Source organism: Equus przewalskii, chromosome 27 (genome assembly GCF_037783145.1).
Source record: "Equus przewalskii isolate Varuska chromosome 27, EquPr2, whole genome shotgun sequence".
In the NCBI taxonomy this organism is placed as follows: Eukaryota; Metazoa; Chordata; class Mammalia; order Perissodactyla; family Equidae; genus Equus; species Equus przewalskii.
Window position 1 is genome coordinate 36,356,554 of NC_091857.1, and position 16,026 is coordinate 36,372,579.

At 42.7% G+C, this 16,026-nt stretch overlaps 1 protein-coding gene across 6 annotated transcripts in view; it reads right to left on the reverse strand.

The window, feature by feature from the left end:
- The window catches only part of DSCAM (DS cell adhesion molecule), a 695,956-nt gene that overhangs the window by 552,921 nt on the left and 127,009 nt on the right, over positions 1 to 16,026 (reverse strand). The window lies entirely within an intron of this gene.

Consider the following 16,026-nt stretch of genomic DNA (forward strand, 5'->3'; position numbering starts at 1 on the left):
TCATGGCATGGCAGAGGAAGGTGCCTCAGTGGACCTCTCTCTTGTGTTCAGTTACTGTTGATAAGGACTAGGTATAAAATGTTTGTTCCAGACCATGGGGACTAACATGGTCGTACACTTTGGACTGTCAGACTAGTTTGATCCACACAAACCTGTCAACAAAAGCAGGCCAGCAGGCTAGAGCAGAGCAGAAAGAAAAATCAATAAATCTTTGCATTAATCATGCAGCCGTCAGCGAGCATCCGGGTGCACAGAATGAAATGTATACGTGTGGCCTGTTTGTTTTTCCTCTCTTCTAGCTTTCTTTCACTTCTACCTGATGTGCAGGATTCCCACTGCTATGGCTGAGTTCAAATAACCGTCCCTAATTTATGGTTTCTGTCCCACCTAATTCTTTTAAAAAAGGATTTGAGACTGAAGATAAATGAGTCCAATTTCCATCAAAAAAACAAAAAAGTCCATTCTAACTTGCTCTCTTTCCACCAGTCTTTACATTCTGGTCACATATGATACTTATTAGTCAGCAAATAAACCATTCTGTAAAGCCAGGTTTCATACCCTATGTAATCACCTGACGAACACAAAGAATTCTATGCAACCTTGACCTCTGTTCTGCCTCTCATCACCTTGAACATCCCTGCTGGGGGGTTAAAATGTTTGACATTCATGCTGCCGCAATGTGATCTATTCTCCAAAGCAGAAATACCCCAAATCACGCGTCCATGGATCTTCCTCTTCTCCTTCTGAATAACTATTTCACAAGCGTGGATATAAAAGACGTACAAATCAATACCCTCTATTAGTAAGAGGTAGCTTCATCTTAGATCCTGAATTTGAAACAGAAGCAGCCATGGATATATTTTTTTCCAGTGTACAGCAAACTGGTGTAAAATTTGAGATTATTCATGTTGAATTTGCAATAAAGGTATATTGTAAATACATGAAACTAGTTTTCCAGCTTCACTATTTTTCTTTAAAAGATAATTTTGCATGTACTCACCACCTACCAAGGATTTCTTTGTAAAAATATCAACACAAAATTAAAGATATTTAAAATAAATATTTTGGTAATTTTGGCAAAGAAAGGGAGGAACATATATGTATTCATCTTTTGTATCAACAAACAAACCCAGTAAACAAAGAGCGAGAGATTCAGGAAAATAAACCTGGATTCACGTGTTCAGGATCATCAATAAATCATGCAAGGAGCCCAGTGAAAATCAGTCATCAGGCCTCAAAGAAACTAGAGTTTCTGTGTATCTCATGTCTCAAATTGACTTCAGAGTTTCACGGAAACCTTTTCCTGGACAATCACCGAAGGCATGGCCAGCAATGGGATGTTCAGGTTTTCTTGCTTGGTGATGGGATGGCATAGAATCCAGCAGAAGAGGAAATGATTGAGATATATATTGGCATATTTTTTCCTCACTTCATGGCAGGAGATAAAGCAGAATTCAGCAAAAGAGGGAATAATTGAGACATAGATTGGGACATGGACCAACAGAAAACAACGACTATGCAAAGCTCATAGGTCCTGAATAATCTTTGTGTATCATCTAAACAATATCTGAAAGGCTGAGATACACTTTCCTACAACGTTTGATTATACATGGTAGGAGTGTGTAATACGGACAATTTTTTTTTAATCCTGAATCTTGGAGTAATTTTTTAAAGAACCAATTACTTAACTTGGAAATCGGAGCCGCAGCCACGTGTCCCGTGCATGCAGATGCTGCGGCTCTGGCTTTCCACGGAGGGCTAAAGCCTGGCTGCATTCCCTTTTGGGAAATGGTCCTCCTCAATTTCAAGTTCATTTGGCTTTTTCAATGATAGGGTTTCAATTCAAACAGATAACAATGCCAAGAACTAAAAATTTCACCATCTAATTAGGGAGGAGGAAACAGTATGGCCTTTCTTTCCTAATATCATCTGTAGTGTGCAAATGACTTGATGAAGCTTTTTATAAAAACCCCTTACTTTCCCTGGGACAAGAACAATTGTCCTGAAAGATACTAGCACAATGCAATGGGCACAGAAGGAGAATAACATGCATGCATAACAAAGGGATCGAAGGAAGCAAGGATAAATAAAAGATGAGAAAAAAAGGGGAGGCTGAAGATTTCAACATGAAACTTAGTTCAAAAAAATTAAAAAAGAGAGAGAGATAGTACACACATCTATTATCAGAGTGTTTAACCTGGTATGAGTACCCGTTAATCTGGGTTAGGGGAAGTGAGGATGAGGTTGGGAGGGTATGGATGGGTGTCAAGGTTGAAGGGCTGGAATTCAGGTAGGTCTGGGTGCTTATGTGTTTTCCTGGGGATCCATCGCTCCACAGTTTTCATTACCTCCTCAGTCCGTCCTTGATGCCAAAAAGTCAAGAAACATTGATCTCAGGACATTGCCACTTATAAAAGAATTGTTTTTCAGAAACTACCAGAAAACATTCCCAGACAGACAACATATTGCTTGTATCAAAATGCATTTTAAATATTTGATATGAAAAGAAGACTCGGAAATTCAGAATTTTAAGTCTATTTCAAAATGATTCATTCTGAGAAGTCCAGTTTTCGATGAACTTTGCACTCAATAGTCAAAAGCACCCCATTAGTCTTTGCAGTTCCTTCGATTATAATAAGCCTACTGACCTTCAATAAGTTATATCTGTGTCTTGATCTCATTTGTACCCTTTTTAAAGGGTCATATAACAAAAAAATGGCAACGTTAAAAATAATGCTGTATGCAGATTAAGTGCCTAAATGGCAGTAATGAAGGAATTTTAAATTTCTAGTGCAAAATCACCACAATGAAATCCCAGGTTGAGTCCCCACTTTGCTACTTGCTGCTCAGGTGACTCTTTCTTCATCCATGAAATAATTTCCCAGTGCAACATCTGATCCTGTGATAGAGATGGAAGGACACCCTAGGCAGCATCCCCATTTTCATCCAGGCTCACATGGGTGAGCCCATGGCTAGGCAGCCACCATTTCTGCTGTCTCCATGTGATCTTCCCAGGGCCCCAGGGTTCAGGATGGAAAGATACTCTGATGCTCTTCCACAAAGAAATTCTACAGTTTTTAGATGCAGCTTCATAAATTAGTGAAGCACACTGATTCTTATTTGAAACAGGCACACCCACATGCCAAAGCCATAAGTACAGATTGAAGCTCTATGTTGACTGAACGTGTATGAGTGAGTGAGTCTGTGTGTGTGTGTGTGTGTGTGTGTGTGTATCCCTTTAGATGAAGGAGTAAAGTAAAATCTGAGGGACACTGGCTTGGCTATGGACCTAGCGCCTAAGGAAACGCTATAAAACACCACTATAGGTCTTGGCACGAAAGGATTTCCATTGGCTTGTTCACCCACTAGTACTCAGCACTACATTTTAACAAATGCTGCAGCAGAAAATGGTAAGCAGGTTACAAAAATAAAATCATTTCATGAAGATAAAAGGAGACAGCTTCTGCTTTGGGACTCATAAATATTGGGGATTTGGAATACTTATTTCCCTTAGAACAGCATCATGTTGTGAGAGTCACCTGTGAAATCCTGGGTTGCCTCTGATTTGCCTACTCAGACACTCTTCACGTTGGGAGGAGAGGTTGATGTCAACTTGTCCTTTGGAGTAGCAGAAAAAAATGTAGGAACGTAAAAGCTCTTCTTAAAACATTAAGAATAATTTGAAAGGAAATAGCACCATCATGTTGATGAAAAGTTGCTCATTCGACATGCATTCAACGAATCTTTAAGCTCCTACTTTGTATCAGGCATCATAGCGTTATACTTGAGGTCAATGGGAAGGGACGATTTTAAACAAAATGGAAATTAAGAAAATTATTTTTGTACTAGACAGTTTCCTCTATTTTTATTTTCCTTTAGTTGGGCAATATTGTTTCAAAAAACATTAAGCATCTTGCCCTCAAACCACAGTGAAATGCCCTAAATATGTCAAACATCCAGAAGGTGAAATCTAGCTTGGATGAGCCCACATTCAAAAATGTTTTTCTTGCTTAAACAAGCCCCTCCTCTCAAGTTATGGCTGTTTTAAGTACGTGTCATTCAGTTGACAACTTTTGTTGACTCTTATGTGTATTTGCACTGAGGGAAACTGAAAGAAAGCATTTAAAAAGACAAAATCTCTATCTTCTAGAGAGGGTGAATGGCAAGATAGGTCCTTGGGAAGTGACTGATGCTCTCTGTGCTTCAGTTTTCTCACCTGTTAAGTGGAGCTGATGAGAACAGTCACCTGTGGGGTCATTGTGATGTTGTTAGATATAACCCGACATATATCGTTAGCTATTCAATAACACAGATGTGCTGCGAACGTTTTAATGTAAGTCCACACCTTGCCTGCAAACATGTATTCTGGTTTATCTGTGATGGTTAAGGCAAAAAATAAGATCCTTTCATTCTAGTTCATTGCTCATTTCACATCATCCAATCTAATAAGTAAAGTGTTTACTTTGATAAAACCCAAAACACTATTTGTTCAGTAGCATTCTACTGCTCTTATTTTGAAATTGCGGGATTTCAGATCATTTCCCCATGACCTCTTCAGCATACCTGGCATTTTAGCAACTCTCCTTAAATAGAATTACTTCTGTTTTTACTCTCTAACAAGCTGCACACAAGTAATTTCTTATTTGTTTTGAAACCATGGAGTCCTGAGCTCCCAGTTTCTGGAACAGGAACACTGTAGATAGAAAATCCTAATCACCATGCCAACTTGTGTCAAACACGGTTCTAAGGACTTTACATGCATTAACTCATCTAATTGTTACAAGAATCTTATGATGCTGTTATTGTCTTTGTTCCCATTTTATGACTGAGGAAACCGAGGCATGGAAAGGTTCTGTGATGAGCTCAAGGTCTACGGCATGATCTATAGTGGGTCTGGAATGTGGACCTAGACATTGGCTTCAGGGTCCGCCCTGGTACCCTCAAACCAGATAGAGGAATGCATAGCTAGAGATCAAGACTTGGCTAGGTATGGGACTGGCCCCATGGCCGAGTGGTTAGGGTTCCACATGCTTCACTTTGGCGGCCTAGGGTTCGCAGTTTCAGATCCTGGGTGCAGACGTACTCCACTCATCAGCCATGCTGTGGAGGCATCCCACATACAGAGTAGAGGAAGATTGGCACAAATGTTAGCTCAGGGCAAATCTTCCCCACCAAAAAAAAAAAAAATTGGCTAGGTATGTATAATTCATGAACCACCTTCCCTGGCATTTCCAATATTTATAAAAACACTGTGTCCAGTTCCACAGAGAGGTCATTAATTGTGGAAGCTCTTGCAGCTGTGATGTTGGGACCCAAAGCCAACATCATCATTGGTTTGAATTCAAACCCAAGCCCTCAGGCAGACTTGGAAAAATAAAGGGTGGGCAGAAACCTGAAACCGTCCCCAGGAGGGCATGTGGCCCAATCGGGAGATTGTAAAAACAGTCTAAATTTGGCAACTTATGTATTTGCTTATTAGCGTCTCTACAGAGAACTTCGTGACTACACCCTCCTGCAGAGCAGCGTGCTCTGGAGACCTCCAGTGCTCTATGCAGCCCAATTCTGGACAGTCAATACTCTGCATCTTCCTATATTTCCAGAAACAAAACATGCTGAATATTCTGTAAATATTCTCACTACTTCCCCACACGTGGACACAGCACAGTCAATGCAATTTTCCAAACAGGACTTAGTTGTAGACATTTCAATCCTAAGTGATTGTTTATCCAGAAACATTCTGTTACTTTGGAATTGATTTTGGAATCTGGGGTACTCTTTGGGAAAAAAAAATTATTGCATACAGGTTTGTTTATTTTTTTTTTAAACCACACAGTATGGTACTTGTGGCCAAGGCATTCCCTTTATTTTACTTTATTTTTTAATGTGCTATCTTAAGTCCTTTTTTTTTTGGTGAGGAAGATTGGTTCTGAGCTAACATCTGTTGCCAGTCATCCTCCATTTTTTTTCTTCCTCCCCAAAGCCCCAGTGCATAGTTGTATATCCTAGTTGTAAGTCATTCTAGTCCTTCTGTGTGGGATGCCACCACAGCATGGCCCGATGAGCAGCACATAGGTCCGCACCCAGGATCCAAACTGGCAAACCCCAGGCCACGAAAGCGGAGCACGTGAACTTAACCACTTGGCCATGGGGTTGGCCCCTGCATACAAGTTTTTAGACTACTGGTCCTTTGGGAAATTTATTATTCATTTTTACAATAATAAATTTTCCCCTTTCCTCTAATGGAGGGAAACTCAGGACTCTGAGATGCCAAATAATCCAGTGCACCCGAAAGTAGCATTTATCAAAAGCTTGAGTGCTCATTGTGTCATCAGATTGCTTCATATAATACCACATCACGTGGTAACCCAGAAAGTTGGATAAGGGAGCAATGTAAGATGTGGAGTTCAGAAGTTGCAGAATTAGACTCAGAAAGTGAGTTTACATACTTAATATCTCTATGAGTCAGCTCAGGCTGCCATAACATAACATGCGTCATGTCACAACATAACAATAGCATAGACTGGGCGGCTTAAAAACAGACATTTACTTTCTCACAGTTCTGGAGGCTGTAGGTCCAAGACCAGGTGCCAGCGTGACTGGGTGTGGGTGAGCTCTCTTTGCTTCCTGCTGGGTGTTCCCATGTCTCTCTCCCTCCTCTTACAGAGCAACAGTCCTATCGAATTAGGCCTGAATCCTTATGATCTCATTTAACCTTAATTACCCTCTAAAGGCCCTATCTCCAGATGCAGTCACATTGAGGGTTGGGGCTTCAACCCATGAAATGGGGCGGGGGGAGCATTATTCGGTCTGTAGCATAATCTGAACTGCAAGTCATGCAATTTGCCTACAGACCCTGGTGTCTATCTCGATTCTGTCCCCATCCTGGCCCCCAGCCCAGCCTGACACAACAGTGGGCTACACACAGCTGAGGGAGAGGCAGCTGATGGTGTGGCTGCCAGCTGGAATTCTAACACAGTTGGGGCAGGGCTAGGGGGACAGCAGAGGAGCACCTGGTATCAGCACTTCTCGCCACACTGCCGAGGCTTTCTGCTCTTTGTTTCCTTCCTTCAAAAAATTATTTTTATTTAAGGATTTCATTTGATACGCATTTATCAGTTGTCTATTATGTGTCAAGGAGACAGAAAGATGTACAATATATGTGAGTGAGGGTCACAAAGGAATGGAAAGGATTTGTTAATGTACTGGGTTGAATAGTGTCCTCTCAAAATTCATGTCCTTCTGGGAATGTCAGAATGTGACCTTATTTGGAAATAGGGTCATTGCAGATGTAATTAGTTAAGATGAGATCATAGTGGAGTAGGGTGGGCTCTTAATCCAGTATGACTGACGTGCTTATAAGAAGAGAAGAGACACAGGGACACACACAGAGGAAAGACGGCCATGTGATGACAGGGGCAGAGATTTGAGCGATGCTCTTACAAGCTAAGGAGCACCCAGGATTGCTGGGACCACCAGAAGCAAGGAGAGAGACAGGGAACAGATTCTCCCATAGAAACTTCAGAGAGAGCATGGCCTTTTTGACTCCTTGATCTTGGACTTCCAGCTTCCAGAACTGAAGTAGAATACATTCCCATTGTTTTAAGCCACTAGTTGGTGAAATTTTGGAAACTAATAGTTACTATCTGGAGAAAAATAGAGAGTAGTGCAAAGGCAAATTCATCTGTGGTGTGGGGAATGTTGACTTCTGCTTTAGCTACGGTCTGCTGGAGGTGACGGGAGGGCAACAGGCAGTGGGAAATAAGCAAGCCCAGGAGAAGAGGCAGGTCCAAAGTCAGGGTCATCTACGTACAAGTGATGGAGGAAGCCCAGGGAAAGGGATGAAATGACCAACAGAGAAAGTGGAGATTGAGAGGGGTAGAGGAGGAGGACTGAGTTTTGGGGTCTATGTACATTTCTGAGCAGGGAAAAAAAGACATGAACTAAAGGAAAGAGATAGTGAAGAAATAATCAGAGAGGAGAAAGTCAAGCAGGATAGCACAGGAGGGCAACTGACTGGAGAGGAAGATCTGTGGATTCTTCAGGGACATCAGAGAGCTTGCACCAAGAGGCAGCCTTGGTATTTGACGTTAGGAAGTCATGGGTGCCCTTGAAAAGGTAAATTTCAGTAGAACGCAAGAGGCAGAGCCAAAATCACGAGAGATTACGAATAGTAGTGAGCATAGACTATTCTTTTAATAAGTTTTCCAGGAAATAAAAAGAAAGCACATAAACATATAGTAGTATGAAAGTTGGCAAAGTGAAAGGTCTCTTTAAAATGGGGAAACTGAGTACCTACATCATAAGAAATACGGGCATCACCAAAGAGATGACGGCAGAGGCAAGAGAGGAGAGAACTGATGAAAGAAGTTCCTAGAAAAGTCAAGGGGATGGTGACAACAGCACTGGTGGGGGAGAAGACTGGAAGGAAAGAGGAGCATATCTTCCTGTGAGAGCAAACATGAAGACGAATACAATGTTTGAGGTAGGAGGGGTCGTCAGAGAAAGCCACTTCAGATTCCATAAAGGGAAGATACTATCTTTTGAACACTGGAGAATAGATCTATGAGGGGCTCGGAAGGGGGAGCTTAAGAACTCTGAGGAAAAGCTTGGGAAAGCCACCTTCGGCAAGACAAAAGGGATCAATAGAAATATCCAAAGATCTGGAGAAACAGTGAAGGACCAATTCAAAGTAAATGGCGGGATTGGTCAATGTACCAGTCCCTAGTAATGCTCAGCAGGCTGGAGGAGGGAATATAAAATGGTGGCGACCACTTGGACCGGGGATTTACTGGTGATGGGGCTACTGAGGAGGGAGGAAATCTAGAGTTCTAGAAGTTTTATCAACCTGTCCCATCTGCCCGGAAGTGAAGCCACAAGGGCTGAAAACTGTGTTGGCTCTGCTTGGTACCTTTCTGCAGCTCCTGCCACCAACCCATCTAGTGAGGGACTTTCTTCTTCTTGGTCTAGCCGAGCAAGAAGGAAGCAGCACCAAGAGCCCATACAATCCATGTTTATCTCAGGTCTTGACCTTGATTTCACATGGACCTCTTATTCTGAGTCAAAGTTTGTGTTTCTAAATCTTGAATCCTGCCTTCTTATGCTATGGCACATACATTGCCTAAAGCAAATTTTGATTCATGACATCTTATTTTAGCTTGATGATAATGATATTAAGAGTATTATTGCTATCACTGTCTGATATTATTTTGTGAATGATCCTGTTATTCTCTTCAACGTTCCTGAAATGAAAACTCAGAGATGAATAGGAGACCAGAAAATGCTCTTGAGTCCAGATTAGATCTGATTGACTTGGCTGACCATCTCTTACCAGGTCTAGAAAGAACCAAACGTCATAGGGAGAAAGGAGAGCAGACAGAAGGCCCCTGATAGCTAAACACGAGGTGAAACCATATTTACATTTAGGTGAAGCAAGGAAAGAATCTGGGTCAATGGGTTTGGGGAGCTTAAGATAATTTGGGATGAGATCTATCTGAAGGCTGGGGATATTTGGATATTAGGCAACAAAGTCCTTAAAGAATAGATTTCTTATTCACTTGGTTTCTCCAGCATTTTCTGCCGGGCATATTCAAAAAGCGATTGTTGAATGAGTGGACAAAAATGAGCCACCATCACAGAGCAAGCTGCACTGAACAGAAAAGAATTAACGTCGTAGGTCTGGGACTGCTGCCCTCTGAAAGGTCTGCCTGCAAGGGTGACCCGAATGGATGAGAGGGGCTCCTTGGGCCTACACTGTACAAACAATTCGGTCTAGGCTGGACACCTGCTTTTGCTCTGGGAGTCTGGAGTTTTGGTACATGCCAGGCAGAGGGTGACTACATGACAGGCCCCAGTAGAAACCTTGGGCACCGAGTCTCTAATGAGCTTCCCTAGTAGACAGCGTTTTGTATCTGTCCTCACTGCTCTGGGAGATTAAGGGCGTCCTGTGCCACTCCACAAGGAGAAGGCTCCCGGAAGCTCGCGCCTGGTTCCCTCCAGATTCCTCCCACGTGCATTTTCTCTTCACTTATTTTTCTCTGTATCCTTGCGCTTTAATAAACCACGGAGGTAAGGAGGACTATGTGTTCTGGGATCCTTCCAGCGCATCACTCAACCTCTGACACGTGCATAAAATACAAAATCTATGACAGTAAATCTAAGAAGAAAAAAATAACGTGGACAGTAGTTGGTTTGAGAAATGGAATATTCAATTTGGAATTTTAATATCCAGCCATTTTGTTGCAAGGAGAGCCAGTGAAACCATCTTTAATCCACATGTGGAAGCGGGGGCAAAAAAAGAGGCATTTTCCTGTGTCACCAGCTCGTCTGTGCTGGAGCTGCAACTAGAAGTCATGTTCTCCTGACAACACTTGGAGCAGGATATCAGGGGGCATTTTAGGCTGACCTCATGACTGATACCTTCACAGAAGATGGGGATCTTACACACACACACACAAACATACACACACACTCACATACATACACATATACATGCACATATGCACACACATACATACATATACATACATACTCACATACATACTCATACATACACGCATATATACTCATACACATACACATACACACACTCATACATACATGCATACATACTCATATACATACACATACACACACTCATATACATAGACATACACACGCACATACTCATACACACATATACACACGTATGCCTACACATGTGCACACATACACCCAACACACACACACACACAGGCACACACACCCCACTCCTGCCATACTCCAGGCTAGATTTGCTACCTCACATTCCTTTCTTTTTTTTCTCTCTTTTTAAATACTATGTTAACAGGCCTATCACTGTGGGTCTGTCTACCTGTCTCAGTAGTTCAGAAGTCAAAATGTATTTTTGGTTTTGGGCTATAATCTACAACACACACTTTCCAATTTTGAGAATGGGAATTTCTCTTCTTTCTGAAGGCTGCTAGTAGATTTTCTGTTTACTCCGGATCTTTCAGGATCTCATTAGTGGGTTATTGTTGGAAGGCCAGGCTCAAGCCGCTCATCTCACGTGCCCTTCACGCTCAGGCTCCGGAGGAGTTTCCCCAGGTCTGTGGACAGCCCTGCTTTAATTACTTTCAGATGGCCGTGGAGTGACATGTAAAAACTAATTTAGTGTGCGATAGATCTAAATGGAAACATTATAATCAATTAATGGCCTTTAAAAAAAGAGACCTGAATTCTCTCTTCAAACTCCTATAAACTTTCATGTGAAATAATTTTTCAGTTACCTCACTTCCTAAAAATGCAGCACAGCGAAAATATTCCATCTCTCCACCTCTCTAATTCCAGTCTGCTGCATACCTCCCATGCTAAGGATGATTTCTAGTGTCTCAAATGAGGCTCTTATTTGCTGAAAATTAATATAGATAGATAATTGATAGATAGATAATAGCTAAATGACAGATAGACGATAGATAGATGATAGATAGGTAGGTAGATAGATATAAAAATATCCCTTTTGCAGTTTCCATTTGGTCCTACAAATTTCTTTTTAGTGAATGTTAAAGAAATGCTTCTTTAATTTTGCAGCTCTGGTACTTTTAAAATCAAAGATGAAGATTTCAGGAGACGACAGATCTGTTCTTAAACCATCTTGATGTTTGGGCTCACTCCTTTTACTCATAAGCACCTTGAGGGCAGCACTGGGTCTTATCGTCATGGCAACCTGAGTAGCTAGGTAGTAGATTGCCTTGAAAATGCTCAGTAACTAGAAGTAAAATTAAAATACATGTGCCTTAGACAGAGGGAACCTGGCCTCCCAGGGCTCTATGTTATAGCAACAGAGTGCACAATGACTGACAGCGCCCACCACAGCACAGCCCTCCCTGCCCCCAGCAGCTGTGTCCTCCCCCTCCAAAACACAACAGATCGCATCAAATCTGCTCTGAGTTTAAGCTTGCTGAAATGTGCTTAAGGAAAACTGTGCCTACTTGGGTTGACTGTACCTATAATGTAATTGTGTTCCCCATCCAAAAAGGCAGACAAAGACTTTCTTAAATGACACCTCTTTTGTGAACCTTTCCTACCTCCCCAGGCAAAAATCATCTGAAGGTGTGTGTCCCTGTAGCGTTTTGCCCACATGGCTGTCACAACGCTCACACCACACAGCACAGTAATCTCTCCCCTGGGCTCCCTAAGCCAGAAGCCATCTCCACGGGGGCCTGGAGAAAGGGCTGCTTCTTAAAGCCCAGGCCCTGCTTTATCTACGATGGCCAGACCCAAACGCAGCATCCAAGAACTGCAACGAACGTTTCACGTGAAGTGCTAGGCTGATGTCCTTTGATATTTAACGTGGGCAGAAAATTGCTCACTGTTACCCAATACGCAGGAAGAAGATAATCATCCATGGACTTGAACCCATTGATCCCAAGAGATAAAATTCTCCTTGAGTCATCACTAACAGAGGTGTAAAGATGGGAAATACCGTAACCGAAAATGGGGCCAGTGCGAAAGAGACAGACCGATTCTCTGGGAAGAGTAAAATGTGTGCTTTTTCCATTTTCCAAATCCGGTTACCCTTTGGCTATATCTTTGATGTTAATGTAGCTAAACCCCCAGTGAGATTCTCAGAATCTTATCAGAGGAAGCAGACACGGAAGGCCAGGCTCTCTCATTGCTGGCCTTCCTAATCGGCAAGAAACTCACAACAGCCCTTTGAGTGAGACCCAAATACAAAGCTGTCGCTATTGTTCTTTTCCAGGATGGGTCTTATGTATCCATCTGCACATCAGCAACACTGCCCAAGGCATGCCACATTTTTATTGGGCTACATTAATATTCTGATGTTTAAAAGATTCTCATGTTTGCTCAAAGGAAGAGAAGTGATCAGGATGTCTTCAAAAGGCATATAGACATCAGCACTCTTGTTTTTCCTGGCTCATTTTAGTTAGGAAAGAAGGCAAGAAGTCAGAATCCATCACGTCAATTGAGGGCATTAGATGCACAGTGTATCTGTCCCTGAGATATTTTCCCCCCTCTATATATTTACAAGCCTCCTACCACCTATTGTGCCAGTGTCTGAGCGGGAAGATCAACCAGGTAGTGTCCTGTGGCCCAGATGAAGAGCCCAGGTAGAGGGCAAAGCAGAGGGACAGTAGCATCAGACATTATAAGCCTTTCTTTCCCCTGGGAATTGTGGAATTTCTACTTCTAGACTTGTCTTAGTCAGCTCGGGCTGCTGTGAAAACATGCCCTAGGCTGGGTGGCAGTTATTTCTCACAGTTCTGGAGGCTGGGAGCCCACGATGGGGGTGCCTGTGCGGTCGGGTTCTGGCAAAGGTCCTCTTCTGGCTTGCAGACGGCCGTCTCCTCACTGTGTCCTTGTGTGGTGGAGAGGAAGAGCTCTGGCGCCTCTTGTTACAAGGACACTGATTCCATCGTGGGGCCCCACTCTCATGACTCATCTAAACCTAATTACCTCCCAGAGGTTCCATCTCCAAATACCATCACACTGGGGGTTAGGACTTCAACATAGGGATTTGAGGGGACACAAACATTTGATCCGTAACAAGACCACTGGAGTCAGCTTTCAAAGAACACTTAAAACAACTGAACTCGTTCATGTTCTTACTATCAGTGACCTAATGACCTCACATGACAAAAGACACAACTTGATTCCTGAGTCAAGAGTCAGGCCAACCCAAATCCTCCCTGGAAAGAAATCAATGCATGACTAATGTGCAATAAGCTAACGAAAGCAACCGTAGGAATGGCTAATGAAACTACGTGGCTCATTGGAACCCACACAGACACTTGACTGGTGCTTCTCACCCCTAAAAGAACCGAACCCAGTCATTTATTTTTTCAACCAAGACAAAGGACAACAATCAGTAAGATGTACCGATAGAAGGCATCTTGTTCCTTTTTATAGGAATATACCAACATTTTTAATTTTTTTCCATTGAAAAGGAATCTCTTTGTAAATGTAAATACACATTTACTTTGGCCAAGATTTCCAAAGAACCCAGCCTAGTATATATGCATAAGCCCACTGTTCACCTACTAAAAGCAGGTCTTGCTGCCCCGACCTCCCACGAGGCTGCTCTGGACCCACCAAGGCTGAGCAGTGGAACCCCAATATTGCCACAGCAGACAGGCCTCACTCAGGGCAGGGGTCATGGCCCTCTCTTAACTGCCATTAGCTTCCAGCTTTCTCAGGTCAGCCACCACGGCTTAGCTGCTATTCCTTCTCCAAACTCAACTGCCCTGAGATACTTCCACAGGCTTATTTCCATGGCCGATGTAGTTCATTGCTTTTCTCCATCAGGAGAATCAGAACTAAAGGAAGTGATCTGTGCAGAGTAGGTGTGTTTCCTGGGACAAATTTCCCAGCCAGATTCACTGCTGGCTGGGATGTCTCGGAGTCCCAGGAAGAGAGAGGTAGGGTGACGGCCGCTGCCAATGACTACATCTAAACTAGTCAACAAGGAGTTACAGTGGTTATCAATTCACAAAATAAAGACAAATTAACCTTTTATAGACCATCTGCTGTGCATATGGCATCCAGGATGTCTTTCCTGGAGCGCAGAGTTAACTCAGAAAAAGCTTGGTCCCTGGGACCTGTGTGCTGCAAGGTCATCCCCTACAGTCAGGAAGCCCTGGTGCTCCCCCACCACTCAGCCCGGGGGCCTGGAGGAAGGAGGTCTCAGCTTGTCCTCTCAGCCTGCCTGCCTCCCACGGGCCTGCACCCTGCCACCAGAGAGAATTGTACCCCTTCTCCACCGAAACCATCTGAAACTGGCTTATCGATTAAGATCCCCAGTGTTTTTAACCACTTTGTCATCTCTTCAACCTTCATGATCTCCTTCCCTGGGCATTTTTGGCCACCTCCGTGGCTGGAGCTCAGGCGCTAGAAACAGTCTGAGAATAAGGGATAGTAAGTCACATTATGAGGCTTAATTCCAGATGTTTCACTTACAGATCAGAACACTGCTCTGGGGACCTGTTCTCAGGTTGAACTACCTGAGTACGAAAATCCCTCCCTCTTTCTGTGTGGGTCTCGATCTCTCTCTGTCTCTCCCTCTCAATCTCTCCGTGTCTCCATCCCTCTTTCTCTCTCTATTTATGTATTTCTGCCATGTGGAGCATCTTGGGAATACTTTGTGTTTGGTTGAATGGCTTACTTATAAACAAACAGAAATTTCCTATTGCTGTATCCTTTAATGAGACAACAGCCCATAAAATATTGGTTTTCTGGACGCTTTTGTGAATAAAGAAAAGCCACGTGCTTATCCATGGTATCTGTTGTTGCTTTTAAAGTTTTGCCAAAGGATTAAAGCTCAAGTGCCTGACTGAGGAGAGGACGTGAGAGACATCGGCTCTCATCTAAAAGACACTAACTCTATATTTGCATGTCAGCATCCTCTCTACTCATTATATACAAAATTCCTTTTATTCTATTGAATTAGGTTCATGTTGGAAGGAGAAAAAAATCTATTCACATAGATTGCAAAAAGGTGAAACCTGGATATGAGCATCTCACTAACCAAAGATGTCTAGGAAACACAAGAACACACACATTACATTATATTACATATATATAATAAAAACCTATACAAAATCTATATTATATATATATAAACCTCATGGTAGATATTTCTATTTCTCATCCAGATTTCCAGTTGCTCTCTCCTTCCAGGCACATGCCTCATTGAAGTCAGACACGGCCATGTGACTTGTTTTGGCCAATTAAATATGGACAGAAATGACATATGTCACCTCCAGGTGGAAGCACATGGGGGCAGTTCATAATTCTCCTTTGCTCTCTTCTCCATCCAGGGCAGACCCTGAGGTTGTGTTTGATGACTATTATAAGATAGCAGAGCCTCCATCAGCACAGACCCTGAGTGTGGGAGATTGCAAATATTGCCCCAAATTCTTCCTCTCCCTGAACCCACAAGCTCTGCCTCTGGGCTCAGCCAGACGGACTTGTCATCAAATCTCTCCATTTGCCGTCAAGAAACTAAAATGACCTCCAAAGAGAAGCAATTAA